This window comes from Tenrec ecaudatus, unplaced genomic scaffold (genome assembly GCF_050624435.1).
Source record: "Tenrec ecaudatus isolate mTenEca1 unplaced genomic scaffold, mTenEca1.hap1 Scaffold_705, whole genome shotgun sequence".
Lineage (NCBI taxonomy): Eukaryota > Metazoa > Chordata > Mammalia > Afrosoricida > Tenrecidae > Tenrec > Tenrec ecaudatus.
Window position 1 is genome coordinate 197,425 of NW_027459598.1, and position 27,491 is coordinate 224,915.

Consider the following 27,491-nt stretch of genomic DNA (forward strand, 5'->3'; position numbering starts at 1 on the left):
AGGTTGGGGCGCTACAGCACTTAGGCTTAAGGAGGCCCAGGCTTCGGGCGCCGCAGCCCTTAGGATTAGGGAGCTCCAACCCTGGGGCACCCCAGCCCTTATGCTTTGGGAGCCCCAGGCCTGGGGCGGCGCCGCCCTTAGGCATAGGGAGCCCCAGGCCTGGGGCGCCCCAGCCCTTAGGCTTAGGGAGCCTCTGGGCTGGGGCGCTACAACCCTTTGTCTTAGGGAGCCCCAGGACTGGGGCACCCCAGCCCTTAGGCTTTGGGGGCCCCTGGCCTGGGGCGCCCCAGCCCTTAGGCTTTGGGAGCCCCAGGCCTGGGGGCACCCAGCCCTTAGGCTTAGGGAGTCCATGGCCTGGGACGCCCCAGCCCTTCGGCTTAGGGCGCGACAGGCCTAGGGCGCCCCAGCCCTTAGGCTTTGGGAGCCCCAGGCCTGGGGCACTCCTGCCCTTAGGTTTTGGGAGTCCCAGGCCTGGGGCGCCACCGCCCTTAGGATTTGGGAGCCCCAGCCCAGTTGCGCCCCAGCCCTTAGGCTTAGGGAGCCCACGGCCTGCGATGCCCCAGCCCTTAGGCTTTGGGAGCCCCAGGCCTGGGGTGCCCCAGCCCTTAGGCTTTGGGAGCCCAAGCCCTGCGACGCCGCAGCCCTTAGGCTTTGGGAGCCCCAGTCCTGGGACGCACCAGTTTTTAGGCTTACGGAGCCCCAGGCCTGGGGCGCCACATCCCTTAGGAATTGGGCGCCCCAGGCCTAGGGCGCGCCAGCCCTTTGGCTTAGGGAGCCCCAGGTCTGGGGCGCCCCAGCCCTTAGTTTTAGGGAGCCCCAGGCCAGTTGCGCCCCAGCCCTTAGGCTTTGGGAGCCCCAGGCCTGGGGGGCCCCAGCCCTTAGGCTTTGGGAGTCCCAGGCCAGGGGCCCCCCCGCTCTTAGGATTTGGGAGCCCCAGGCCAGTTGCGCCCCTGCCCTTAGGCTGTGGGAGCCCAAGGCCTGCGACGCCCCAGCCCTTAGTCTTTGGGACCCCCAGGCCTGGGACGCCCCAGCCTTTAGGCTTACGGAGCCCCAGGCCTGGGGCGCCACATCCCTTAGGAATTGGGCGCTCCAGGCCTAGGGCGCCCCAGCCCTTTGGCTTAGGGAGCCCCAGGCCTGGGGCACCCCAGCCCTTAGTTTTAGGGAGCCCCTGGCCTGGGGCGCCGCAGCCCTTAGGCTTTGGCAGCCCCTGCCAGGGCGCCCCAGCCTTTAGGCTTTGGGAGCCCCTGCCTGAGGCGCCCAAGCGCTTAGGCTTTGGGAACCCCACGCCTGGGGCGCCCCAGCCCTTAGGCTTAGGGAGCCTCAGGCCAGGGGGCACCCAGCCCTTCGACTTAGGGAGCCCCAGGCCTGGGGGCACCCAGCCCTTCGACTTAGGGTGCCCCAGGCCTGGGGCGTCCCAGCCCTTAGGCTTAGGGAGCCCCAGGCCTGCGGCGCCCCAGCCCTCAGGCTTAGGGAGCCCATGGCCTGCGACGCCCCAGCCCTTCGGCTTAGGGCGCGATAGGACTAGGGCGCCCCAGCCCTTAGGCTTTGGGAGTCCCAGGCCTGGGGCGGCCCCGCCCTTAAGCATAGGGAGCCCCAGGCCTGGGGCGCCCCAGCCCTTAGGCTTAGGGAGCCTCTGGCCTGGGGCGCTACAACCCTTTGTCTTAGGGAGCCCCAAGACTGGGGCACCCCAGCCCTTAGGTTTTGGGAGCCCCAGGCCTTTGGCGCCCCAGCCCTTAGGCTTTGGGTGCCCCAGGCCTGGGGCGCCCCAGCCCTTAGGCTTTGGGAGCCCCAGGCCTGGGTTCACCCAGCCCTTAGGTTTAGGGAGTCCATGGCCTGGGACGCCCCAGCCCTTCGTCTTAGGGCGCGACAGGCCTAGGGCGCCCCAGCACTTAGGCTTTGGGAGCCCCAGGCCTGGGGTACTCCTGCCCTTCGGTTTTGGGAGTCCCAGGCCTGGGGCGCCACCTCCCTTAGGATTTGGAGCCCCAGCCCAGTTGCGCCGCAGCCCTTAGGCTTAGGGAGCCCAAGGCCTGCGACGCCCCAGCCCTTAGGCTTTGGGAGCCCCAGGCCTGGGGCGCCCCAGCCCTTTCGCTTACGGAGCCCCAGGCCTGCGGCGCCACAGCCCTTAGGCTTAGGGAACCCCAGGCTTCCGACGCCCCAGCCCTTAGGCTTAGGGAGCCCATGGCCGGCGACGCCCCAGCCCTTCGGCTTAGGGCGCGACAGGACTAGGGCGCCCCAGCCCTTAGGCTTTGGGACCCACAGGCCTGGGGCACCCCAGCCCTTAGGCTTTGGGAGTCCCAGGCCTGGGGCGCCCCAGCCCTTAAGGTTAGGGAGCCCAATCCTGCGATGCCCCAGCCCTTAGGCTTTGGGAGCCCCAGGCCTGGGTCGCGCCAGCCCTTAGGTTTACGCAGCACCAGGCCTGGGGCGCCTCAGCTCTTTGGCTTTGGGCAGCCCCGGACTAGGTCGCCCCAGCCCTTCGGCTTAGGGAGCCCCAGGCCTGGGGCGCACCAGCCCTTAGTTTTAGGGAGCCCCTGGCCTGGGGCGCCGCAACCCTTAGGTTTTGGGAGCCCCAGCCGGGGCGCCCCAGCCTTTAGGCTTTGGGAGCCCCTGGCCTGGGGCGACCTGCCCTTAGGCTTAGGGAGCCCCAGGCCTGGGGCGCCCCAGCCCTTAGGCTTTGGGAGCTCCAGACCTGGGGCGCCCCAGCCTATTGGCTTAGGGAGCCCCAGGCCTGTGAAGCCCCAGCCCTTAGGCTTTGGGAGCCCCAGGCTTGTGGCGCCCCAGCCCTTAGGCTTAGGGAGCCCCAGGTCTTGGGCGCCCCATCCCTATGCTTAGGGAGCCCCAGGTTGGGGCGCTACAGCACTTAGGCTTAAGGAGGCCCAGGCTTGGGGCGCTGCAGCCTGTAGGATTTGGGAGCTCCAACCCTGGGGCACCCCAGCCCTTATGTTTGGGAGCCCCAGGCCTGGGGTAGCCCCGCCCTTAGGCATAAGGAGTCCCAGGCTGGGGCGCCCCAGCCCCTAGGCTTAGGGAGCCTCTGGCCTGGGGCGCCACAGCCCTTTGTCTTAGGTAGCCCCAGGCCTGGGGCGCCCCAGGACTGGGGCACCCCAGCCCTTAGGTTTTGGGAGCCCCAGGCCTGGGGCGCCCCAGCCCTTAGGCTTAGGGAGCCCCAGGCCTGGGGGCACCCAGCCCTTCGACTTAGGGTGCCCCAGGCCTGGGGCGTCCCAGCCCTTAGGCTTGGGGAGCCCATGGCCTGCGACGCCCCAGCCCTTCGGCATAGGGCGCGACAGGACTAGGGCGCCCCAGCCCTTAGGCTTTGGGAGTCCCAGGCCTGGGGCGCCCCAGCCCTTAGGCTTTGGGAGCCCCAGGTCTTAGGCTTCCCCGCTCTTAGGATTGGGGAGCCCCAGGCCTGGGGCCCCCCAGCCCTTAGGCTTAGGGAGCCCAATCCTGCGATGCCCCAGCCCTTAGGCTTTGGGAGCCCCAGGCCTGGGGCGCGCCAGCCCTTAGGCTTACTCAGCTCCAGGCCTGGGGCGCCTCAGCTCTTAGGTTTTGGGCAGCCCCGGACTAGGTCGCCCCAGCCCTTCGGCTTAGAGAGCCCCAGCCTGGGGCGCCCCAGCTCTTAGATTTAGGGAGCCCCTGGCCTGTGGCCCCCAGCCCTTTGGCTTTGGGAGCCCCAGGCTGGGACGCCCCAGCCATTAGGCTTTGGGAGCCCCAGGCCTGGGGCGCCCCAGCTCTTAGGTTTGGGAACCCCAGGCCTGGAGCGCTCCAGCCATTATACTTTGGGAGCCCCAGGCCTGGGGCGCCACAGCTCTTTGGATTTGGGAGCCCCAGGCTGGGGCGCCCCAGGCCATAACTTTTGGGAGCCCCAGGCCTGTGGCGCCCAGCCCTTAGGCTTAGGGAGCCCCAGGCCTGGGGGGACCCAGCTCTTCGGCTTAGGGAGCCCCAGGCCTGGGGCGTCCTAGCCCTTAGGCTTAGGGAGCTCCAGGCCTGGGACGCCACAGCCCTTAGGCTTAGGGAGCCCATGGCTGGGACACCCCAGCTCTTCGGCATCGGGAGCCCGAGCCTGGGGCGCCCCAGCCGTTAGGCTTTGGGTGTCCCAGACCTGGGGCGCCCCAACCCTTAGATTTTGGGAGCCCCAGACCTGGTACGCCCCTGCCCTTAGGCTTAGGGACCCCCAAACCTGGGGCGCCAAAGCGCTTAGGCTTTGGGAGCCCCAGGCCTGAAGCGCCCCAGCCCTTAGGCTTACGTAGCCCCAGTCTTGGGGTGCCCCAGCAATGCTTACCTGATAGTACCACCAATGATTAGAAAGGAAAAGAGCCTCTCTCTAATAGAATTCCTGAGCTTCTAGATAAAACTACAGCTGTCATCAGGAAGCCTGCGTGAAACTCAAAAGGAAACAGCACTGAAAGGAAAAGGTTCAAACTCTGATGGTATCAACTGAGTGCCAGAACCCAGCTATTCCTGATGCTCTGTCCCCAGACTTACAAATTCTATAAACCTAACCATTAATTCCTTCTCCCGCTCCTTCCCTTCTTACGCCCCAAGGTACTTTGACTTAGCTTTGAAGGCACTCACAACTTCAGGGGTTCTGCCTTGCACAGGTGTCTGCTTGCTTCCAGTTCAGTCCTGACATTGTCCCTATCTTTAGCCATGTTAGGCTTGCATACTAGAGCTTTCCTTTGCTTGTCTCCCTATTGTTCTTGTCCTATGAAGTCTGTGGCTTTATCTTTAAGTCTAAGTCCTGCCCTTCCGCTTTCTTAGAAATCTGTCTCTGTATCTTGGCTCGTGGCAGGTTGTGTCCTTCAAAGATGACTGTCCTAATGTTGCACATCGCACATTCTCTTGTTACAAGATGAGTTTGTGTTCATTTTTCCAGAAACAGGGCCTGCTTTCCCTCTTCCTTGCATCTTGGCAGGCCTTTGACTATGGCAGAAGTGTTGCTCTGTGACTTCCACCTGGTCGTATTGGGTTGTTCACCATTTGGACCCTGTCAGGATATTGCAAGGAAGACCAAGCCAAATGAAAATGTCACATATAGGGTTCTTCTTGAGCTCCAACCAATAGAAGTATCAGTTGTGTGAGGGAGTGAGTCTTAAGAGAGCTGCAGCCTCTGTCCTTTGAGCTACCCCAGCTAATGCTTGATGAAGCCAAAACTAGTGTCCTCACTGAGCTCTACCCAGATTGCAGATTTGTGAGCAAAATTGATGTTATCATTACTTTAAGATGTTATTTGTGGGGATACTTTCTGTTAGCAGCAGATCATCAGTATACTGCCTAATCAGACTGCAATGCCAGTTTTACTCTCTCTCTCCATATATATATATATATATATATAGATAGATAGATAGATAGATAGATAGATAGATAGATAGATATAGATAGATAGATAAATATAGATAGAGATAGAGAGAGATAGAGATAGAGAGAGAGATAGAGAGAGATAGAGAGATATAGAGATATAGAGATATAGAAATAGAGATATAGAGATATATAGATATAGATATCCTCCTCTCATCTGTCAGTTGGTTGTACTATAATGGTTTGTGTATTGTTATGATGCTGGAAGCTCTGTTCCCAGAATTTCAAATACCATCAGGATTGCCCATGGTGGACAGGTTTCAGTGAAGCTTCTAGACTAAGACAGACAAGGAAGAGGGGCCTGACCGTCCACTTCCAAAAATTACTGAAAGAAACCTTATGGATCACAAGAGAACACTGACTGACTAATGTGTTTTGGACACACTATCAGTGGACAATTGCTAGAGGAAGACATCATATTTGATGAAATAGAGGGACAGGGAAGATCCTTGTTGAGCCAGATTGACCTAATCGCTGCAACAATGGACTTCAACATTCAGGAATGTGTGACAATGGTGCCAGATAAGACAGCACTCCATTCCATTTCATATAAGGTCTCCATGGATCACAGTAGACTTGATGGCACTCTCTATATGTTTGTCTTCAGTGACTTCCCATAGGGCTGCTCTGCCTGGCAGCCTCTATTCTTCATGCTTCCAAATGGGGAGCACAACAGGTCCATAGTCACTGATATACCCCTCAATCCCCAGGTAAAGTAAGGAGGCATGAAGCTAACTAGGTTGTTCTCTTTGCCTTGTCTCTCTTCCTTTTCTCCTCCTCCAACAGGGCTAGAGGGAGTAAATACTTACCTTGCAGTCTAGAAGAGAATTTCTTCCACACCAAAATTTTCTCCTTCCTCAAAAGGCACATACATGCCTTTCTCCTTGTTTTGAATTAAAATGGCAGATGGGATGGTAGGAAAGAAAATGAACTAGTCTAACAGAATGGCCAAACAGATTTACCTTCCACATAAGAATGCAAATAACTCCTCAATCTTGTTATAGTGTCATGATATGATGAGCTCCATCAAAGCACAGTAGAACACCACGGAAGTCAGACCAGAAAGACCATATTGAGTTGATTTTGTATGAGAAATTCTAGTTGCTAATTATACTTTTCATAACAGACAGATGGCAGGTATAGAAGCCCAGACTTAAAATGTCTTTATCTAATTGCCTGCCTAAATATATATTTGCAATATGGTCTTCAAAGGGAATACTTTCTTTACCTTAAATTCCATTTCTTTTTCCGCTCTTTTATGTAATTTTATTTAAGTATCATTGATGTACAATAGACCATAGTGTGTTTTGCTCTTTGAGGTTTTTAAAAAGAATCATTTTATTGGGGGTTCCTACAACTCTTAGTACAATCTATACATAAATCCACTGTGTACATTTGTTGCCATCATCATTCTCAAAACATTTGCTTTCTACTTGAGCCTTTTGTAGTAGCTGCTCATTTCCCTTCCTTCCCACTCCCCCTCCCTCATGGACCCTTGATAATTTATAAATTATTATTCTGTCCTATCTTACACTGTCCGACATCTACCTTCACCCACTTTTTTGTTGTCCCTCCCTCATGGAGGAGGTTATATGGAGATCCTTGTAATCAGATCCCTCTTTCTACCCAACCTTTCCTCCACCCTCCTGTTATTGCTACTCTCAGCACTGGTCCTGAAGGGGTCATCTGTCCTGGTTTTCCTGTGTTTCCAGTTCCTATATGGACCAGTGTATATTCTCTGGTCTAGCCAGGTTTGTAAGGTAGTATTGGGATCATGATAGTGGGCGCGGTAGCATTTAGGAACGAGAGGAAAGTTATATGTTTCATCGTTGCTACACTGCATCCTAACTGGCTCATCTCCTCCCAGCGACCCTTCTGTAAGGGGTTGTCCCGTTGCCTACAGATAGATCTTAGATCTCCTAACTGTACCCCCCTTCATTCACAATGATATGATTTTTTTGTTCTTTGATGCCTGAAACCTGATCACTTCTACATCTTGTGATCACACAGGCTGGTGTGCTTCTTTCATGGGTGCTTTATTGCTTCTGAGTTAGATGGCCACTTGTGAACCTTCTAGTCTTTAAAACCCTAGACTCTTTATCTTTTGATACCTAGGCTCCATAAGCTTTCTTCACCTCATTTGTTTATAGACCCACTTTTTGTCTTGAGTGATTGTGTCGGGAAGGTGACCATCATGGAATACCAGTTCCTTAAATTCCATATCTATAGGCTTAAGTCTTACCCACAGGAAGCCTATTTTTATTTTATCCCTGGAACGAAATCTTGCAATAATTTTCTCTTTTTGGGTAAGTCCATCCTGAATCACTTATCCTTTAACATTTACAAGAATTTATCTGTAACCAACCCCATTTACATAGTCTCATTCATGCTATTTCCACAATAATTGCTAATAACCCTATTTTTTAGAATCGGAAGAAAGCATCAGCATCAATATCCCATTGCCACTGAGTTGATTTCAACTCATGGGTACCCTATAGGACAGAATAGTATTGCCTCATAGGTTTCCAAGGCTGAAAAAAAATCTATTTATTGTGAGATGGGTGAAGGTTTACAGAATACATCTGTTTTCCATTTGACAGTTCACACATATTTTGCTTCATGATATTGACTGCAGTCTGCTCAACGTAATATCACTTATCGCACTTCCTCCTTGTATTTCCTGTTTCCATTCCCCCTTCTTTCCTGACCCTTCTGAACTTTATCTTTGAATAAATTATATCCTTTTGATTCAAATAGTTGATTAGTGTTACTTTTTACCTTATAGATCTACCTATTGTTTGGCTGAAGATTGAGCCAAGGGAGTGAGTTCAGTTCCAGATCTGAAGGTGCCTAAGGACAACAGTCTTGTAGGTTCCAAGAATCTCTCTCTGAGCAATACCCCTAAACTTTTAAAATAAGTTTAAACTTTGTTGCACATATTTCTCCTATTCTATCCCAAAATTCCAAAGCAAATTCATTATCATTGTGTTGAAGCTGACTCATAGAGACCCTACAAGATAGAATAGAACTTCACCCTTTCATTTTCCAAGGCTTAAATCTTTACCAGAGCAGACAAACTCATATTTCTCACATGGACCAACTGATAGGTTAGAACCACTTACTTTGTGGTTAGGAGCACAATGAGGAGTCCACTCTGCCATTAGAGCTCGTTAAGAATGCTATCCAGGATTCCCTAATGCTATCCCTCTCAGATCAGTTGGTAGTGGTAATAAATGTAAATCTTAAGGGGGTCAGACTGCCACATCGTAACTCTTCCTTGGGGAAGATGGGGGGTTTGAACTGCTGATTGATTAGCCCTTAAGTGCTTAATTACTGCCTCACCAGGGTTCTCCTTAACATCAGAACAGTGGACACTTATTGGTTTTTCTTGCTGGTCTCTGTTCCCTAAAAATTGCACTTCATCCACAGGGTTTTCTTCCACAACACACAGCTGCTAGTGTTTTTGGTTTTTTTCTCCACATGACTTCACCTTCCTGGTCAAAGCTGATTTGTCCAGTGCTAAACACACAATGAAAACATAGCCATATTTGCACACTACAAAATTTGAAGTGAGACAGCAAACTATTTGTTGAGTTTTTTGAATGACAGAAGTCTAAAAGGAAGTGTTATGATACAGGAAACAGTGAGTTTTGATGTCCAGGATCTATGCTGGGGACCCGGTTGGCACTCCGAATGACTATTCAAAGTGATGGTATGAATTCTCCTCTTCCATGACCTACACATATAATAGATATAACCACTAAGTCCATGATTTGACAAATGTCTTGTGTGATTGAGTTTTGGTTCCCCATAGGATTAGATCCTGAGACAAAGGTTTTAATTAAGCCATTTTTGGGGGAGATATCAATAAGGAAATGGGAAACAGAAAAGGGAAAGAAGGCAGCCAATGAAAAGTACATTATGAAACAATTTAAAATTGTGAGCAACTGGAGGTTAATCTTACTGGAGACACTGTAGAAAATCCACTAGTTATTCTGCCCAGAATGTGAGGGAGTGTGGCTATTTGTCCAACAACTCCTATGGGTCATTGGTTAAGGGTTACTGCAGGAAGCAAGAATTAACTCCACAACCTCCTAAGCCATGCATGCTCAGGTACAGTGGTCTACAGAAACTAGAGAAAGCAGGAAGAGAGATGTGCTGGCCATTCGGAATTAGGCTAGCATGCCAAGTTGTCAGACATGTCAGGTTCTTGCACTATCATAACTTGTGAGATATACCACTGGTATTTCAAACACAAGCATAGTTACCCGTGGTGGAAAATTTTCAGAAAAGCTTACAAGCTAAATAGACTAGAAAGAATAACCTGCCAATCTACATCTGATAAAAATAGTGGTGTTTGTGGAGCACATTGATAGCAGTGGAATATTTTTTCATATAGTGCAGGATGATGAACCCCTCAAGTTGGAAGACACTCAAAATATAATTGGGGAAGAGCTGTCTCCTCAAAGTAGAGTTGACCTTAGTGATATAAAGTTTTCAGGACCTATATTTGTTGATGTGGCAATGACTCAAAATGAGAAGAAACAGCAGTACTGCAATAACCACTAACAAGAAGATGGGATGCATGAAATATGTATCTAGAAAAATTGGAAGCCATGAAAAAATGGAACACATAAAGATCAAACACTCTAGGTGTTATTGAACTGAAATAGACTGGCATTGGCCATTTTGAATGTCATAATAATATGGTTTACATACCAGAGTAACAAATTTGAAAGGAATGGATGACTTTCATGTTAAAAAAGAGAATGTTTCAACATCGATTCCAATGTTCACCATTGTTAGGTGTAGGATATATTACACCTACAAGGATGAATAATTAATAAAGTTATTATTCAAATTGACACACCAACCACTAATGCTAACAATAAAGCCATTGAGGATTTTTACCAACCTTTTCAGTCTGAAATTGATGAAACATGCAATCAAGATTACTGATGACTTGAATGCAAAAATTGGAAACTAAGGAGGAGGATCACTAGTTAGAAAACATGGCCATGGGGATGGAAGCCACATGGGAGATCTCATGACAGAATATTCCAATAAGGATGGCTTATTGATTGAACATTTATTTTTCAGTGATGTAAACAGTAACCATAGACATGGATCATGTATATTGGATAGAAATACACAGGAATTAAATCAACTACATCTGTTGAAATAAACTACTATATATACTCGAGTATAACCCAAGGCAACTAATTTTACCCCCCAAAACTGGGGTGCTTTTTCAGCACAAAAAATTGTGCTGAAAAAAACTCGGCTTATACTCAAGTATTTACGGTATAAAGAAGTTCAATATCATCAGTCACGAGACTGGAGACCAACTGTGGAACAAACCATCAATGGCAAATTCAACTCGAATTCAAATAAAATTAAAACAAGTCCCCAAGAGTCAAAGTATGAATTTGAGTATATCTCATCTAAATTAGAGGATACTTCAAGAAGAAAGTTGACACATTGAACACAAATCACCTGAGATGATACAAGTTCTGCAATAATATCAAGAACATCATAAATAAAGAAATTCAAAGATAATTAAAAAGATAGAAACTAAAGAAAAGACAAAATGGATGTCACGTTGAATGTGGAGTAGCTGAAGCCAATGAAAGAAATGATGAAGTACGAAAAAGAGAGAGAGAGAAATATAGAAATAATTGATGAAGTAAAGACGCTGAATAAAGAAGCTGAACATAAAATTTCAAAGGGGAATTCAAAAAGATGGAATGAAGAATTATATGAAAAGGTGCAAAGACCTGGAATTAGGACAGCAAAAATGAAAAGCATGTGCATTTCACTAGCTGAAGAAATTGAAGAGAAATTCAAAATACAGAATTACACAGATAGCATCAAAAGAAGATGAAAGGGATTCACTGACCACATGAAGCCCAGGCTCCACAGCGCTGAGTCCAGAAGACCAAGATAGCATAGGGTTCTCACTGCAGATTGCTCTGAGAGTACTCACAGTAGTAGGCCCTGGATCAACTTGGGAAAATGTAGAACTCAAAATAAGAAGACTAACCTTAGGATATGATAGGCACTAGTGGAATTCCCATTTGACACCTGACCTCACCTCCATGGCTCAACTTTCAGCCCCCAAATAGGAGACCTATACTGTCAACGATGTACAATTCAGAGCCCAGCATTTGTCAGGGAGTTACTCAGAAGGCAGGAAGGAATGGGAACGAAAGACCAATGGAAACGGAAAACAAAGGGAGGGAATAGGAAAAGTAGTATTGCATTGTAGGTATTGCAATCAATATCGCAAAACATTGCATGAATTGTAAGGAAAATCAATTTACTCTGTATATTTTCCTTCATATCACAATCAAAACAGTGTAAAAAGAAATAAATCATATGACCGAGTACACTGGTAGATCTTGCTGAAGACCAATTTCCAGTGTTAAAAGATGTCACTTTGAAGAATAAGGCACAGCTGAGCCCTAGTGGTATAGTGGTTGCAAACATAATGCGTCAGAACCAACCCAGTTGGGTTGCTCAACACAAGATCAGCAATTCTGCTCCCATACAAAGTTCCAGTATTGGAAACCCACAGGGATATCTCTCCCCTGTCCTATAGAGTTGCTAAGGGTTGGAATCAACTTGATGGCAGTGAACTGGATGTAAGCCAGGCTGACTAGAGACACAAATCAAGTGCCACTCATATATGTGCAATAAATAGTTTTCTATCAAGAAGTCATTATAATATTTCTATTTCAAGGAAATATCCCAGGCCAGTCCAACTCAAGTCCATAAGTCCAACACTAGCCCATAAGTTCCTTTCCAACTTACGCAGTTACATGCAATGATGCAGAATGCAGGGATGTCAAAGGCCAGTGATTGTAATGTCGTGTGGACCCAAGGTCGATGGAAGCATGGCAAGACTCTGGCAGCTCTCAACGTGGGCAGGAAGCAGTCAGGTGAATGCAAAAAGAAGGGGAGGTTCCCAGGGCCCTCCTTATGAGAAGGCCATGGCCACAAAGAGGCACCATCAGGCTATGGTGTGATTGACAGATTGGATACCAACCTTACACTTTTACATATCTTCAAACTGACATAAAATTATATAACTATCATACTATGGTACTTTCAATCACCTCATATGTACTTGAAAATGGACAATAATTATGAAAGGTAAAATAAAAGTTGATGTCTTTGAATTATGATGCTGGTGCAGAATACTGAATTTTCCATGGACTTTTAGAAGAAGGAGCAAACCTTTCTTGGCGGAAGTAGAGCCAGAATGCTTCCTAGACGTGAGAATGGCAAGACATCATATCACATACTTTGGACATGTTAACAGCTGAGCATAGTCCCTAGAGAAGGATATCATACTTTGTAAAGTGGAGTGGTGAAAAAAAGAAGAAGGTCCTCAATGGGATGAATTGGCATACTGGCTGCAAAAACGGTCTCCAACATTAACTGTGAGGAAACATGCTGTGGGTGCTATGAGTTAGAGCCAAGTTAACAGTGTCTAACAATGACAACTCCCCTCCCCTGCCCCATCTGTCAATTTGCTGCACTGTGGTAGCTTGTGCTTTGCTGTAATGCTGGGAGTTAGTCCACTAGTACTTCAAATACCAGGCAGGATCACCCACGGTGAACAGATTTCAACACAGCTTCCAGACTAAGAACTGACAGGACGACAAAACAATCAGTTCACTTCTGAGGGATTCACCATTGAAAACTTTCTGCATAGCAGTAAAATATTGTCTGATATAATGCCAGAAAATGAGCCCCTCAGATTGCAAAACAATCAAAATATCACCGAGAAAGAGAGCTTCCTCCAAGTAGGGTCCACCTTAATGATAACTCAAAACCTCACAACAGGAGCTGTAGATAACATCATAATAAATGGAGAAAATATTGAAGTTATCAAGGATTTCGTCTTGCTTAGATTCACAACTAATGCTCATGGAAACAACAATCAAGAAACCAAATAACATATTGCATTAGGCAAATCTACTGCACATAACCACTTTAAAGTACTGAAGATCAAGAATTTCACTTAGGATTAATGAATGTGAAATTTGAACATTGAATGAGAACGACTGAAGGAGAACTGGTGCATTTGAATTAAGGTACTGACAAAAAAATTCTGGAAGTACCATGGGTGGAGAGAAGAATAAACAAATCTGTCTGAGAAGAAGTGCAGCTAAATGTTCCTTGGCAGATAGGATGGCGAGACTTCATCTCCTGTACTTTGCAGAGGTTATCAGGACAGCCCAGTCCCTGGAGGAATATCATACACATTACAGTGGAGGGGTTGCAAAAAGAGGAAGACACCCGATCAAATGGATCGAGACAATTCCTACAACAATGGGCTCAAACATAACAAAATTTTTGAGTATGGGGCACGACCAGGCAATGTTTCATTCTGTTGTGTAGGCATTATTATGAGACAGAACTGACTTGAAGGCATCTAGCAACAAAGTGTACTAAAGCTTTCTGGCACCTTCATTTGCTGATGGATTATAATTCAAAATGAGAAAAATCATTGCAACCATTCATTAATAATCAGAACATGAATCGTGCAAATTAAGAATCTAGGAAAATTGGAAATCATAAAAAATGGAATCTGACCTATAAAGATCAGTATCCTAGGCATTGGTGAGTTGAAATAGTCCCTTTGAATCTTAAAATGATAAGAATGACTATGCTGACAATGACAAATTCAAAAGAATGTCTCTTTCATCCTCAAAAAGAGCATTTCTAGATCTATCTTGAAATGCAATGCTGCCTGTGACAGAATAATATCTATCTTCACACACAAGGAAGGCCGGTTAATAGAACCATTATTCAAATTTTCTCACAAACCACTAAAGCCAATGAAGAATTGTACCAACTTCTTTAGTCTGAAATTGATCACACATGTACTGAAAATGCATTAATAATTGCTGACAATTGGAATGCACACATGGAAACAAAAAGGAAGAAAGAGTAATTAGAAACTATGGCTTTGGGGATCGAAAAGAAGCTGAAGAATGCATGAAAGAATTCTACAAGAGCAATAACTTCCTCATTGCAAACAGCTTTATTCAACAACAGGAGCGGCAGCCCGGGCTGGGGCTCCCAAAACCTAAGGGCAGGGACGCCCCACGCCTGGGGCTCCGTAAGCCTAAGGGCTGGGGCGCCTCAGGCCACGAGCTCCCTAAGCTTAAGGGCTGGGGCGCCCCAGGCCTGGGGCTCCCTAAGAGTAAGGGCTGTGGCGCCCCAGGCCAGGGGCTTCCTAAGCCTAAGGGCTGGGCCGCCCCAGGCGTGGGGCTCCCTAAGCCTAAGGGCTGTGGTGCCCCAGCCCAGGGGCTCCCTAAGCCTAAGGCTGTTCGGCAAACCAAACTGAGCTCAGGGGGAGCTGGTCTGTGGGTTATTTTAGCCAGAAAGTGAGCAGTTTGAACTCACCAGCCACCACTCCAAGGGAGAAAGAGGAGGTTTTCTGCTCCCATGGACTTACAGTCTTCGAAGTGGCAGGGAGCATTTCTATGCCTCCTATGATTAGGATCTCGGAGGGTGAGGGTGGAGTTGGTTCGGACCTGTCTTCAGGCCATTTCCCATAAGGGCTTCCAGCAGTGGCTCTGCCTTCAGGAATGTCTGATGACCTTGAGGGCAGCAAAGTCCTAAACACACTCTGGCAGTGGTTCTCAACCTTCCTAATACAGGTCCTCTTGTTGTGGTTATGCCCCCCTCCCCCAATCATTAAATGATTTTCTTGCTACTTCATCACTGTAATTTTGCTACAGTTATGAATTGGGTGAGCCCTGTGAAAGGGTCATATGACTCCCAAAGGGGTCGCAACCCACAGGTTGAGAACCACTGCACTAAGTGTTCCCCTCCCAGGCAGCCCTACCAGTGTCTGGTGTGCATAGTTCTGTGAGGTGAGAGAAATGGACTTAGTGTCTGCTTCTGGTGACAGTTGATGTGGGTGGGCTTTCTCCCTATGTCAAATCCCTCTCAGGCCATTTGTCACCACAACAGAGGGAGCCATGCACAAAAAAGCAAGAAGAGGATGCACCACAGCAGGACAGCAAGCAGAACAAAGATTGAATAAGCACAATTCACTTCAATCATGAATCGGGTGCCCTTGAGATGTGAGGAAGACCCCAGTCTAGTGACATTAGATCAGGTTTAGGGATTGAGTGAAGGGACCCCTCTTGGCTCCCCACAGTCCCTATTTTGCTTTCCCATTGACCCTGACCCTTGCATTGTGATTGGTCCTTATTCCAGCATGATGGTTGGTTTCATAACCACGGCATATGGGAATGTATTAGTCCATAGGTTATACAGGCACAGCCTCTTGAATGGGTAAGTGAGGAGGCTATTTGGGCTTGCTCATGCCGACCTCTAGTTGTCCTTGACATGACTGGTAGAATGGATCATGTGAAGTGATTTGAGATTGGCGTTGAGATCTGATAGGTCATGCAGACTTCTAGCTGATCCTGGCAGTACCCTATTTTAAGGAAACAGAATGTTTGGCGTTTAAGTCTTATTTGAGCTTAAATTTTGAGCAATAGGCTGTGGCTCACAGTGAGAGTCTATGTGGAGACCCTACATCCATTTTGAGGGGCCACAGATTCAGCCGCCATTGAGTTCTTTCCTACTGCTGACTGGCAGTGGAAAGCTTGTCCCTCAGGCAGTGTGCTTGCGTCCACTCCCCGGGCCAGACTCAACGATATACGGTAGTGTGCACATCTCAGTGAAGGTCCCGCTCATGCTCTCACAGGCCCTCCTGAAACTCCATGAATTGATCTGTCTTCAGTCACAATTTTGTGACAAAGTTGTTTGTTTTCTATGTCTTGTTTAAGTTTTCAGGAGCCCAGGTGGTAATGCTGGATAGTGTTGGACTATTAAGAGCAAGGTCGCTGGTTCAAAGCCACTAGTCATTCCACAGGAGAAAGATGAGGTTATTGCTTCCTGGAAAGGTAGCAACTTCAGGATCTCTACACAGAGTCATTATGAGTCAGAGTCAGCAGGACAGAATGGGTGTCATTTTATTTAAGTCACTGTGGCTGTGGGTCCTTCCGACACCATTTTGGCCTTATGCGGATGCTTTCCTTCATCAAGAACAGCGGTTTGTGCCTTTTTCTTGTGTAAAACTTAGCAAAGGAGTTCCTAATAAAATATAGTTGAATTGGGAGTCTTTTGCCCCTTAAAACAAAGTAATTACATAAATAGAAACGCGACTATGGTGCTAATAACCAGTTGGAGAGTTGAGAGAGCTGAACTCTCAATCCTGATAGAAACCCATTGTGACTGAGCACCTGCTCAAGGTCATCCACAGCCTATGAGGTTGAGCCTATGTGTTTGGGAGTAATTGTGTACATAAAGTTAACAATTTATCTTTCTAAAGATTCTGTCTAAAACTTACTTTAAATAATAAGTTTCCCCCTGGGCTAGGTAAAGTTCAGAGAGTTTAACCCCCTAGTATCCACCCCCTCTCAGCATTCATCATGTTAGGCCAGAGGAGGCAAATCACACCAACTACCCAGGGAGCATTGCTTCCAAAAGCACATTGCCTGTGCCGGGGCAGAGGGGAGGTACCCGGACCAGAAATGCTGACAGAGTGGAACCAGAGAGCTCAGCCCCCAGCTTCCCGAGGGAGCAGCTGTGATGGTTCACTTCTGGATGAATATGTTTAAGCAAAGGCCAAGGGCATGACTTGGGCAGCACGAAAAGCAGATGTGCTGAGGTTGTTCACTACATTCCAGAAATTCACACACTCTCCGGAGGCTCCTTGGCTCAATGGCAGGAAGTCATTGGTGGCTTCCACCTTCAATCCCAAAAGGTCACTGCCGTCCAGTAGATTCCAACCACAGTGACCCTATATGGAGTTTTCAAGATTGTAAATCTTCATGGGAGCCAGCAGTCTCATTGTCCCCCTTGGGACAGGGAGCTAGCAGCCCGTTTTGCCACCAGGGCTCCTTCCTCTCTAATTCTGGATCCAGTCCCTCCGAATATCCTGCCCTGCCCTTGTCTAGGCTTCTTAAATGCGTTCCACGCTGCTTATGTTAGTCTGGGTGCATTTGAGAAACAAATCCACAGAAACACGTATGTATAAGAGAGTTGCATGTAAAGGGTGATTGCACATCAAGAAAACATGCTCGCATGTGCTTATGCACCCGCTTTGTCTTCAGCGATCATGTTGGGGTAGGCTGGTGTGCTTTTTCTATGTGGGCTTTGTTGTTTCTTAGCTAGATGGTCCCCTGTTTATCTTCCAGTCTTTAAGACCCCAGATGCTATATCCTTTGATAGCCGGGCACCATGGTGCTTAACTACTACACCACCAGGGTTCATTAGCATGTGACTTATCTCCTGTCATTCACACTAGATGCTCAAAATAGCAGGAGAACAGGTTTCTCCTTTGTGGCCACACCAGGTACTGACAGAACCAAGAACAGAGACACAGTTATATATCTTGACTATCATTTGCATATTATATGCCAGGAATCCCTAGGAAGTGTCTTGGAATTGTTCTACTCTGGTTCAAATTTCACACACCCTCGCAGTTTCCATACTGACTCTGCCAAACCCCTAGTAACTGATTTGCAGCTCCTATCAACTTGGAGAAAACACCCTATGCCAGATATAGAATTGGACATACTTGGTACCCAGAAAACCTGTTCAGTGTTTTGAGGGCGGCTCAGCAAACAAAATGGGCACAGTGATTAAGCATTCAGCTGCTAACACAACGGTCAACTCTGTAGTGGTTCTGCAAGAGAAGGATATGGTAGTTGACCCCCCAAAAGAGTTACAAACTTGGAAACCCTACGGGTATTTGTATAGGGTCGCTATGTGTTCCAATTGAGATGATTGTCATAGGTTGGGTTTGGTTTAACCCGTCTTACTGAGTATATACATACTCATTCTTTACACGCGATCAGTTACTTTAGAGGAAAAAGACATGCCTGTCCCAGAACAATCCAAGGACTGGTAAAGGCAACACCCACAAAGACACTCCCTCTGCCTGCCTAACTCTAAAATGCTGCCCATAAAACACTCTGCCTGGTAATATGTGGGCAGCACACTGGGGAGGTGCAGCAAATGTGTGTTGAATGTATGAGGCCATTTCATAGTTTGGTTGCACGATCAGGGTGTCTGTTATAAAGCCCATCTCTTTGACTCCACCTCTCAGCAGAGATGAACACAAGCTTCCCGTTTTTTTTCTCGGCAATGTCCTTGTCAAATAAAAGTTCCTTGTAGATCAGTAACTTGCCACAGAGCAAAACATATGGGAAGAGGCTCATCTTTCTCCTGGCTATGAAATAGAATGGCAAGCCCTTCCCTTCAACACACACACACACACACACACACACACACACACATACACATGCGTGCACACACACCCCTGCCTTACAACTACATTCGGTTGATTAGCAAACAAAGCTCTACAACCCAACTATGTGTTTTTCTTCTCCAGAGGAATGACGGACTTATATACCCTGCATTGTCTTTTTTAATGGAATTACCCCAGTTCTCCTCACCTTTTCGTAGATAGTGCAGTGAACTATTAGATAACTGCAGGTATTGAAAACTAGTATTGACTTCCAGTTTGTGTCACCTTTGGCTTTGAGCACCCTCCACTTCTCTAGTAAGCTTTCCATTGCTTTGGGGAAATTTTCTCTCTCTGAATTTATTATGTGAGGGGGGTAGTGTAATAATCAATGTGCCTATGGAGGACTATCCTTCATGACCTAAACTCATTAAGGGGCAGTGCCTGATGGAGCATCAGGTTGGAGGAAGGCTTATTAACAACCTGCATTATACAGATGACACAATTTTGCTGAAAATGAGAAGGACTTGATTCACTTGCTGTTGAAGATGAAGGATTAAAGCCTTCAGTTTGGATTATGACTCAATGTAAAGAAAGCCCAGACCCTCACAACTGGACCTATTGATAACATCATGATAAATGGAGGAAAGATTGAAATTGTCAAGGATTTTGTCTTGCTTGAATCCACAATCAATTCTCATGGAAGCAGCAGAGAAGAGAACAAATGACACATTTCACTAGTCAAATCTGCTACATGAGACCTCTTTAAAGTGTTGAAAAGCAAGAGATTACTTTGAGGACTGGGGCGGGTTGACCCAGGCCATGGTATTTTCAACTGTCTCATATTCATGTGAAAGTTGAACACTGAATAAGGAAGACCAAAGAAGAATAGATATATTTGATTAGTATTGATGTAAAAGAGTAATGAATGTACCATGGACTGCCAAAAGAACAAACCCATCTAACTTGGATGAAGTACAGCCAGAATGTTCCTCATGGCAAGGATAATGAGACTTCGCCTTAACTTTGACATGTTGTCCGGAGAGATCAGTCCCTGGAGCAGGACATCGTGTTCTGGAAAGTAGAGGGGCAATGAAAAAGAGGAAGGCCCTCAACAAATGGGATTGACACAGTGGCTGCAACAATGGGCTCAAACTTAAGAACAACTGTGAGAATGGTACAGGACCGGGCAGTGTATGATTATGTTGTATGTATGGTCACAATGAATCCAAACCCTCCCTATGACACTGAACAACAACAACAACCACCACCTGACTGAATCCTCTGGGAGGACTCTTGAATGTGAGAAAATGGAACGACGCCAGAGGAAGGATTGGAGGATGTCTTAAGTTCTTGTCTTAATCTCCTTAACCAAAAATTATCCAACAAGTCAGTAGCCTTAAAACACTTTTCCCCCTGCTTTGGAGCTTACAGGTTCAAATTTGGGGTGCGACTCTAGGTCAGGGTCCTTCTTTGTGGATACCAGAAAGTTCCTTGGCATTCCTCGCTATTTTTCTCCCCGTACTGTGTGTTACTGGGTCTATCCTGGCCTTTAACTCAGAAGTGTTTAGGTTTAGGCTCAAGCCTATTCTCATATGGCCTCATTTTTTTTAACATTTTATTAGGGACTCATACAACTCTTATCACAATCCATACATATACATACACCAATTGTATAAAGCACATCTGTACATTCTTTGCCCTAATCATTTTCTTTTTTTTACATTTTATTAGGGGCTCATACAACTCTTATCACAATTCATACATATACATACATCAACTGTATAAAGCACATCCGCACATTCCCTGCCCCAATCATTCTCAAAGCATTTGCTCTCCACTTAAGCCCTTTGCATCAGGTCTCCTTTTTTTTCCTCTCCCTCCCCCTTCGCCTTCCCTCATGTACCCTTGGTAATTTATACATTGTTATTTTGTCATATCTTGCCCTATCCCGAGTCTTCCTTCCCCCCCTTCTCTGCTGTCAATCTCCCAGGGAGGAGGTCACATGTGGATCCTCTTAATCAGTTCCCCCTTTCCAACCCACTCACCCTCCACTCTCCCAGCATCGCCCCTCACACCTTTGGTCCTGAAGGTATCATCCACCCTGGATTCCCTGTGCCTCCCGCCCCCATATGCACCAGTGTACAACCTCTGCCATATCCAGCCCTGCAAGGTAGAATTTGGATCATGGTAGTTGGGGGCAGGAAGCATCCAGGATCTGGGGGAAAGCTGTGTTCTTCATCGGTACTACCTCGCACCCTGACTGACCCATCTCCTCTTCTAAACCCCTCAATGAGGGGATCTCCAGTGGCCATAGGGCCTCATTTATATTACAAAAGAACTCCATTCTTTTCAAACAGGATCATGTCCACCAAGGTTCAAATTTCTCACATATTTTGAGGGGGCTACAGATCAATCCATAATGGTTCTTTTGGGTAGCTGTAACAAATGGCTACCAATTGAGTGACTTAAACAGCAGGCATTTGTTCTCTCACTTTTCTGAAGGGCAAAGGGTTAAAATTAAGGTGTGGGCAAGATTCATTCCTTCTGAGAGCTCTGAAGGAGAATCAAAGTAGCCTCTCTCTGCTTCTGGTCACTGCTGCTAATCCTTGATATTTCTTGGCTTATAGATGCACTGATCCAATCTCTGCCAGTGTCTTCACACGGGGTCTCTGTGTGCCCAGTCCTCTTCTTATAAGAACACACCAATCAGTGCATGTAGCATCCATCTGAAATCTAAACCCAGAAAGATGGAGCTCTTGAAATCCTTAACTAAGCACATCTGCAAAGACCTCCTCTCCAAGTAAGGCCATAGCCTCAGGTTCCATGTGAACATGAATGGGTGTGTGTGAATGTGATTTAATGTACTACAGAGGGCACGCTTTGGCCTCAGGAGGAGTGTTTCGCCAGTACCTGCTTCACAGCCCTGAGATTGCCCAGGCATTTGCCACATGTTCTTGTCTTCCCACCATTTATCCACCAATAGGCCTTTTTCCCTAAGTTAGTCAAGCATCAGTTTCTGTCACTTGTGATCATGACCCTCCCTCCCCCCCAGGTCACAAATTTAAACTGATACAGGCGGTTTCTTTAATGGGCACTATGTTATTCTGACTAGCAAGCAATCCTAAGGAGGGAGGATGAATCAGCAAGAACCCACTTGCTTCATCTAGCTTCAGGGCAGTCCACAGAGGATTGATCCCTGAGCCACTAACGAATTTTGCAACTGTCACAGAACAATGCAAATAAGTAAGATCCACATCTGCTGAACACCATCATGAGGTCAAACTGTGTGTAAATAAATGCCTGTTTCAAGGAGTGAGTAAATCCTTAGGTAAGGAGTGACAGGGCTTTGTTGGCAGAAACACAGCAAGGCATTATGGGTCGGATATTAATGAACTCATGCTCCTGGGCCTCACAGAGCCCCAGCTCAACTGCTTCAGCTTGTTGACAAACTGAACTCAGGGTACCCGGAGAGAGCACTACCATTTTGATGAACAGGGTTGGTTGGGGATGATGCTTCCTAACTTGCATTTTAATATAAATTTGATGCTTCATTTGAGCAATGTGGAAAGAGCATTCAGATAAAAGAGAGGGACAAACATCAAGTGACCAGAGGATGAAACTTCTATCTAATCTGTGCCCACTGGAATTGCTTCGTGGGAAGGTATTTTTTGGGGGTGTGGGGTTGTTCCCCTACCCTGCTCCAAGCCTTCCTCCTCATGCCCACCCCCACCCCAGCATACATCCTACTGGGAGAATGTCTCTGAAGAATGAAGTTTTAATAAATGAAGCTTTAATGAGCCTGATAGTCTGCCTAAGACCCCTTCAAATTGTAGTCTTTCATTTGTATTCTTCCATCCTTTTTGAAGAAATGAACCTGATGGAAGGTAGTATGTTTCCTTTCCAGGATGAGCTGATAGAGCCTCACGCTGTTGCAGTGGGAGGTGAAACATTAAAAGGCCCTCTGTGGCTATGAGACATGCCCACTCTCCAAGAGACACTGGGCAGGTTTGCTGAAGCTCCTCAGAATTGACTAGTGGCCCTGGTCCACCCATCTCAACCAACCCAGTCTTCATTTGCACTGCATGCCCTCTCTGAGCTCCAACTGCATGCTTCATTTGAGGATGACAAAGCCTCTATTGTCTGAGAAGATGCGCAGACATATAAACTAATAAATGCTCCCCCTGTCCCCGGGGAGTGTGAAATTCTCCCATCATGACCCAACAGCTTCCCTGGAAATTCCTGTCTTAACTCAGGCACTTAATATCAATGGTGTCTCTGCTTCCTTCCTTCTTGCACACCCCACCCCCAGGCATTAACTCTCATCCTTCCTCTCCCTAAAATATACTTTGAATCTATTCACTTCATGCCATCCCTACTGCCCCAAGGTGTGTCTTGCATTGACTATGAAACTAGATTCTGTATCCATTTTCCAGGGCTGTCAAAACAAAGCATCGTAACTCAGGTGGCTTTTAAGAACAGTCCACCACCTGTCTATCAGTTCGTGGTGCAGTGGTAGCTAGAGTGTTGCTGTGAAATTGGAAGCCGTGCCACCGATATGACAAACCCCAGAAGGGTCAGCAATGATGGGCAGGCTTCAGTGGAACCTCGAGCCCTGTGGTGCTCAACCTTCCTTTAATACAATTCTTCATGTTGTAGTGACCCCCAACCATAAAATCATTTTCCTTGCTACTTCATAACTGTAATTTTGATACTGCCATGAATCGGGTGACTCGTGTTAAAATGTCGCTGGACCCCAAAATGGGTCACAACCCACAGATTGAGAACCACTGCTCTAGCCTAAGGCAGACTAGGAAGAAAGACCTGGTGATCTACTTCCAAATATTAACAAATGAAAGTCTTATGGGTCACAACAAAATATGGTCCTATAGAGTGCTGGAAGATGAGCCACTGACCTGCACACAACAGCTACAAAAATAGACTCAAACACACCAACAAAGGCCTGCTGAACTCCAAAGCCCTAACAAACCCACTGCCCTCAAGTCCATGCCAACTCATAGCCGCCCTATAGGACAGGGGCGAACTGTGTATTAGTCTGGGTATGCTAGAGAAAATCGAGGGAGACTCATGTGTATGAGAGAGAGTTGGTGGTTTTTAAAAATCATTTCCCTATTATTTAATCATTATATTAGGGATTCATACAACTCTTATCACAATCCATCCATCCATCCATTATAAAGCACATTTATACATTCATTGCCCTCATCATTGTCAAAGCATTTGCTCTCCACATAAGCCCCTGGCACCTGCTCCTCATTTTTCTCCTCCCTCCCCACTCCCCCCTCCTTATGAACCCTTGATAATTTTATTGGGGGCTCATACAATTCTTATCACAGTCATTCCATCCATCCATCCATCCATCCATCCACCCATTGTGTGTCAAGTGCATTTGTACATGTGTTGCCCTCATCCTTCTCAAAATATTTGCTTTCTACTTGAGCCCTTGGTATCAGCTCCTCATTTCCCCACTTCCATCCTCCTCCCCCTCCCTCATAAATCCTTGATAATATATAAATTATTTTGTCATATCTTACACGTCAAACATCTCACTTCCCCCACTTTTCTGTTGTCCGTCCCCCAGGGCAGAGGTTTTATGTAGATCCTTGTAATTGGTTCACTCTTTCTACCCCACCTTCCCTCCACCCTCCTGGTATTGCCACTCTCCCCACTGGTCCTGAAGGGATCATCTGTCGTGGATTCCCTGTGTTTCCAGCTCCTGTCTGTACCAGAGTACATGTTCTGGTCTAATTCTACCTTATAAGTCCAGAGAGAGAGTTTTATATCAATCAGAAATTGTACATTAAGCAAACGTCCCAGCCCAGTGCAGATCAAATCCATAAATCTGATATTAGCCCATATGTCTGATACCAATCTATAAATTCCTTTCAGACCCATAAAACCTGTGCAGTGATGCAGAATGCAGGATAATCACAGGCCAATGGGTGGAAAGTCTTGTGGATCCAGTGGCATTGTAAGCATCTCAGTGCTGGCAGCGATCTCTCTGAGGCTTCTTTGGCTTCAGAGGTCTGATCGCATCCATTTGGCTTGCCTTCTGCAATGTCTCCCAAGGAGTAGCAGAGAGAGAGAGAGAGAGAGAGAGAGAGAGAGAGAGAGAGAGAGAGAGAGAGAGAGAGAGAGAGAGAGAGAGAGAGAGAGGTCTTCCACCTCCAAGGAGGAAGTACCAGATTTCTCAGAGTTCTCAGGAGAAGGCTATGCCCACATAAAAATCTAACTGACTATCTCCAGATTGGCAGCCTACACTCCACGCCTACACTCCTAATCCTTAACTCGACACAAGATTAGGTGACTACCACAGGCTCCTAATCCATAACAAGCCCATTTATTTTTTCCCTGCATACCGACACCAATCCATTACCCAAAGCTTTACCCAATGGGTGGAGATCTACTTCTAAAACATGAATATAGAAAATTCGCTTTTGCTTGAAGGCTCTCAAGGAAATGCTCACTGAAAACTCCATCCTATTATCTCACCTCCCCCAAATTAGTCTTCTTCTGGGCTTTCAGTCATACCAAGATCTCTCCTGCCCCAAGGCCTTTACATGCACTGTCATCTCTTCCAAGCCCTGAAATGCCAAGTTCAAAGTTCCAGTTAATCTCCCTGATGCTGAATTTTAAGAACTGTGTGTGTGGGAGGGAAGGGGTTGGGCTGTGTGTTGAACTGCTGGGTTTTGGAGCCATTTGTTATGCAACCTCATTTTGTCAGTGACTGGTTAATTAATGCAGCATTCATTTGCCCTTCTTCCACTCACAGCACATGGCTTGTATCTTTGGGATCACTCTTCCACCATGCTCCATCTCCATGCTTATGCTGGCATTGACCCAATCTGCCAGCTCCAGGCCTGCCTTGTTAGGGCATGACTTTCCTCTGTCCAAAGTGACTGGGTCAGACTCACTATGTGACTCATGCTAGGTTAATGGTATCTAACCCTAAAAATGCCCCAGAAACAATTACCTCATTGCCAATGAGTCCATTTTGAATCATAGAAGGCCCCTGTGGGGTTTCTCAGACTGTAAATATTTATGTGAGCAGAAAGTTCCATCTTTTTCCCTATGAGGTAGCTGGTAGGGTAGCACTGCCAACCTTGCAGTTAGCAATCCAATGCTTACCTGATAGTACCACCAATGATTAGAAAGGAAAAGAGCCTCTATCTAATAGAATTCCTGAACTTCTAGATAAAACTACAGCTGTCATCAGGAAGCCTGCGTGAAACTCAAAAGGAAACAGCATTGAAAGGAAAAGGTTCAAACTCTGATGGTATCAACTGAGTGCCAGAACCCAGCTATTCCTGATGCTCTGTCCCCAGACTTACATATTCCATAGACCTACCCATTAATTCCTTCTCCTGTTCCTTCCCTTCTCACGCCCCAAGGTACTTTGACTTAGCTTTGAAGGCACTCACAACTTCACGGGTTCTGACTTGCACAGGTGTCTCCTTGCTTCCAGTTCAGTCCTGACATTGTCCCTATCTTTAGCCATGTTAGGCTTGCGTCCTAGAGCTTTCCTTTGCTTGTCTCCCTATTGCTCTTGTCCTATGAAGTCTGTGGCTTTATCTTTAAGTCTAAGTCCTGCCCTTCCGCTTTCGTAGAAATCTGTCTCTGTATCTTGGCTCGTGGCAGGTTGTGTCCTTCAAAGATGACTGTCCTAATGTTGCACATCGCACATTCTCTTGTTACAAGATGAGTTTGTGTTCATTTTTCCAGAAACAGGGCCTGCTTTCCCACTTCCTTGCATCTTGGCAGGCTTTTGACTATGGCAGAAGTGTTGCTCTGTGACTTCCACCTGGTCGTATTGGGTTGTTCACCATTTGGACCCTGTCAGGATATTGCAAGGAAGACCAAGCCAAATGAAAATGTCACATATAGGGTTCTTCTTGAGCTCCAACCAATAGAAGTATCAGTCGTGTGAGGGAGTGAGTCTTAAGAGAGCTGCAGCCTCTGTCTTTGAGCTACCCCAGCTAATGCTTGATGAAGCCAATACTAGTGTCCTCACTGAGCTCTGCCCAGATTGCAGATTTGTGAGCAAAATTGATATTATCATTACTTTAAGATGTTAATTGTGGGGATACTTTCTGTTAGCAGCAGATCATCAGAATACTGCCTAATCAGACTGCATTGCCAGTTTTACTCTCTCCCTCCATCTATCTATCTATCTATAGATATAGATATAGATATAGATATAGATATAGATATAGATGTAGATGTAGATGTAGATGTAGATATAATATAGATTTAGATATAGATTTAGATATAGATTTAGATTTAGATATAGATTTAGATATAGATATCCTCCACTCATCTGACAGTTGGTTGTACTATAATGGTTTGTGTATTGTTATGATGCTGGAAGCTCTGTTCCCAGAATTTCAAATACCAGCAGGATTGCCCATGGTGGACAGGTTTCAGTGAAGCTTCTAGACTAAGACAGACAAGGAAGAGGGGCCTGACAGTCCACTTCCAAAAATTACTGAAAGAAAACCTTATGGATGACAAGAGAACACTGACTGACTAATGTGTTTTGGACACACTATCAGTGGACAATTGCTAGAGGAAGACAACATATTTGATGAAATAGAGGGACAGGGAAGATCCTTGTTGAGGCAGATTGACCTAATCGCTGCAACAATGGACTTCAACATTCAGGAATGTGTGACAATGGTGCCAGATAAGACAGCACTCCATTCCATTTCATATAAGGTCTCCATGGATCACAGTAGACTTGATGGCACTCTCTATATGTTTGTATTCAGTGACTTCCCAGAGGGCTGCTCTGCCTGGCAGCCTCTATTCTTCATGCTTCCAAATGGGGAGCACAACA